This window comes from Schistocerca nitens, chromosome 12 (assembly GCF_023898315.1).
Source record: "Schistocerca nitens isolate TAMUIC-IGC-003100 chromosome 12, iqSchNite1.1, whole genome shotgun sequence".
Taxonomy (NCBI): Eukaryota; Metazoa; Arthropoda; class Insecta; order Orthoptera; family Acrididae; genus Schistocerca; species Schistocerca nitens.
In genome coordinates this window covers 2,123,364-2,127,125 of record NC_064625.1, presented here as the reverse complement: position 1 = coordinate 2,127,125, position 3,762 = coordinate 2,123,364, and positions in this window count along the sequence as shown.

Sequence of the window (3,762 nt, the reverse complement as noted above, 5' to 3'; positions counted from 1 at the left end):
AGCTACTACAAACAGCATAGTGAACGCATTATTGTGGCCAAGATAGACACAAAGCCCATGCCTACTACAGTAGTACAAGTTTATATGCCAACTAGCTCTGCAGATGATGAAGAAATAGATGAAATGTATGACGAGATAAAAGAAATTATTCAGGTAGTGAAGGGAGACGAAAATTTAATAGTCATGGGTGACTGGAATTCGTCAGTAGGAAAAGGGAGAGAAGGAAACATAGTAGGTGAATATGGATTGGGGGGAAGGAATGAAAGAGGAAGCCGCCTTGTAGAATTTTGCACAGAGCATAACTTAATCATAGCTAACACTTGGTTCAAGAATCATGAAAGGAGGCTGTATACCTGGAAGAAGCCTGGAGATACTGACAGGTTTCAGATAGATTATATAATGGTAAGACAGAGATTTAGGAACCAGGTTTTAAATTGTAAGACATTTCCTGGGGCAGATGTGGATTCTGACCACAATCTATTGGTTATGAACTGCAGATTGAAACTGAAGAAACTGCAAAAAGGTGGGAATTTAAGGAGATGGGACCTGGATAAACTGAAAGAACCAGAGGTTGTAGAGAGTTTCAGGGAGAGCATAAGGGAACAATTGACAGGAATGGGGGAAATAAATACAGTAGAAGAAGAATGGGTAGCTCTGAGGGATGAAGTAGTGAAGGCAGCAGAGGATCAAGTAGGTAAAAAGACGAGGGCTAATAGAAATCCTTGGGTAACAGAAGAAATATTGAATTTAATTGATGAAAGAAGAAAATATAAAAATGCAGTAAATGAAGCAGGCAAAAAGGAATACAAACGTCTCAAAAATGAGATCGACAGGAAGTGCAAAATGGCTAAGCAGGGATGGCTAGAGGACAAATGTAAGGATGTAGAGGCTTGTCTCACTAGGGGTAAGATAGATACTGCCTACAGGAAAATTAAAGAGACCTTTGGAGAGAAGAGAACCACATGTATGAATATCAAGAGCTCAGATGGAAACCCAGTTCTAAGCAAAGAAGGGAAGGCAGAAAGGTGGAAGGAGTATATAGAGGGTTTATACAAGGGAGATGTACTTGAGGACAATATTATGGAAATGGAAGAGGATGTAGATGAAGACGAAATGGGAGATAAGATACTGCGTGAAGAGTTTGACAGAGCACTGAAAGACTTGAGTCGAAACAAGGCCCCCGGAGTAGACAACATTCCATTGGAACTACTGACGGCCTTGGGAGAGCCAGTCATGACAAAACTCTACCATCTGGTGAGCAAGATGTATGAGACAGGCGAAATACCCTCAGACTTCAAGAAGAATATAATAATTCCAATCCCAAAGAAAGCAGGTGTTGACAGATGTGAAAATTACCGAACTATCAGTTTAATAAGTCACAGCTGCAAAATACTAACACGAATTCTTTACAGACGAATGGAAAAACTGGTAGAATCCGACCTCGGAGAAGATCAGTTTGGATTCCGTAGAAATGTTGGAACACGTGAGGCAATACTGACCTTACGACTTATCTTGGAAGAAAGATTAAGAAAAGGTAAACCTACGTTTCTGGCATTTGTAGACTTAGAGAAAGCTTTTGACAATGTTGACTGGAATACTCTCTTTCAAATTCTGAAGGTGGCAGGGGTAAAATACAGGGAGCGAAAGGCTATTTACAATTTGTACAGAAACCAGATGGCAGTTATAAGAGTCGAGGGGCATGAAAGGGAAGCAGTGGTTGGGAAAGGAGTGAGACAGGGTTGTAGCCTCTCCCCGATGTTATTCAATCAGTATATTGAGCAAGCAGTAAAGGAAACAAAAGAAAAATTCGGAGTAGGTATTAAAATTCATGGAGAAGAAGTAAAAACTTTGAGGTTCGCCGATGACATTGTAATTCTGTCAGAGACAGCAAAGGACTTGGAAGAGCAGTTGAACGGAATGGACAGTGTCTTGAAAGGAGGATATAAGATGAACTCAACAAAAGCAAAACGAGGATAATGGAATGTAGTCAAATTAAATCGGGTGATGCTGAGGGAATTAGATTAGGAAATGAGATACTTAAAGTAGTAAAGGAGTTTTGCTATTTAGGGAGTAAAATAACCGATGATGGTCGAAGTAGAGAGGACATAAAATGTAGACTGGCAATGGCAAGGAAAGCGTTTCTGAAGAAGAGAAATTTGTTAACATCGAGTATAGATTTAGGTGTCAGGAAGTCGTATCTGAAAGTATTTGTATGGAGTGTAGCCATGTATGGAAGTGAGACATGGACGATAACTAGTTTGGACAAGAAGAGAATAGAAGCTTTCGAAATGTGGTGCTACAGAAGAATGCTGAAGATAAGGTGGGTAGATCACGCAACTAATGAGGAGGTATTGAATAGGATTGGGGAGAAGAGAAGTTTGTGGCACAACTTGACTAGAAGAAGGGATCGGTTGGTAGGACATGTTTTGAGGCATCAAGGGATCACAAATTTAGCATTGGAGGGCAGCGTGGAGGGTAAAAATCGTAGAGGGAGACCAAGAGATCAATACACTAAGCAGATTCAGAAGGATGTAGGTTGCAGTAGGTACTGGGAGATGAAGAAGCTTGCACAGGATAGAGTAGCATGGAGAGCTGCATCAAACCAGTCTCAGGACTGAAGACCACAACAACAACAACAAGATTATGACATTTTCTTCTGCTGGATGTTTACAGACGTCCAGTCTTACACCTGTGCGATCCACAGTAATCTGGTCTGCGCACCGATACACATTTTTCGCTCGTTCCGTACCACGCCGACAGCTGACGGTGGATGTCCGGCGGTCCGCTCCGTCCGAGACGTCGGAAAGGGTGCTGTGGCTCACCGTTCCTCGAAACCGCTATTGCGGAACTTCAAGTCTGTACTGTGGCACACAACCGAATGGCCCGGCAGTTCCTATTTCTCCATCACTTCGAAAAAAACGTGGCATCGGCAGACGTATCTGATTTCTGTGAACACACAGAATCACCTTTGATTAATTTTAGCTGGACTGATGGTGGAGCAATAGTGATCAGTTTATAATTCTTTGTAACAAATGTATTAGTCGAATATTATCTTACAGGTAACGTCATACATAAAGTTATAAATAATACATAAAAAAAAGCACGGCACGCAGCTCCAGTCAGCTGTTTCTGATATTAATATCTAATTCCTCACGCTTCCTCCTCAGCTCCCACTTAATGTCGAAATTTTGCATATAATTGACAAGGACTACACAATGAACATTTTAGAAGAGTTTTAAATATGTAAAAGTTCCAACCTAAACTCAGAAGACTAGACAAACGACTAGGTGAACGATCAGTTGGCATTGGAAAATGGACACTATACTGATTGCCAATAATACAATACCGACAGCCGTTATTTTCATTTTATTTATTAGGCAACCAGTTTCGGCATTACATTATGTCACCTTCAGGTCTGCATATATCGAGTAACCCTCGTGTTACAAACCAATGCAGCACTGTCAACTGGTCTCGTGAAGATACTTTTCCCACGGGCATGTGCGCTCCTTGGACAGCTGTCAGCAACTCACAGCTGGGAAAAATATCTTCACGAGACCAGTTGACAGTGCTGCATTGGTTTGTAACGCGAGGGTTACTCGATATATGCAGACCTGAAGGTGACATAATGTAATGTCGAAACTGGTTGCCTAATAAATAAAACCAAAATAACGGGTGTCGGTATTGTATTATTGGAAATCGACGCGCACTACAGACACAGGATGGAGTTACATTTATATTATATACGGACTGTGTAGAGTCTCT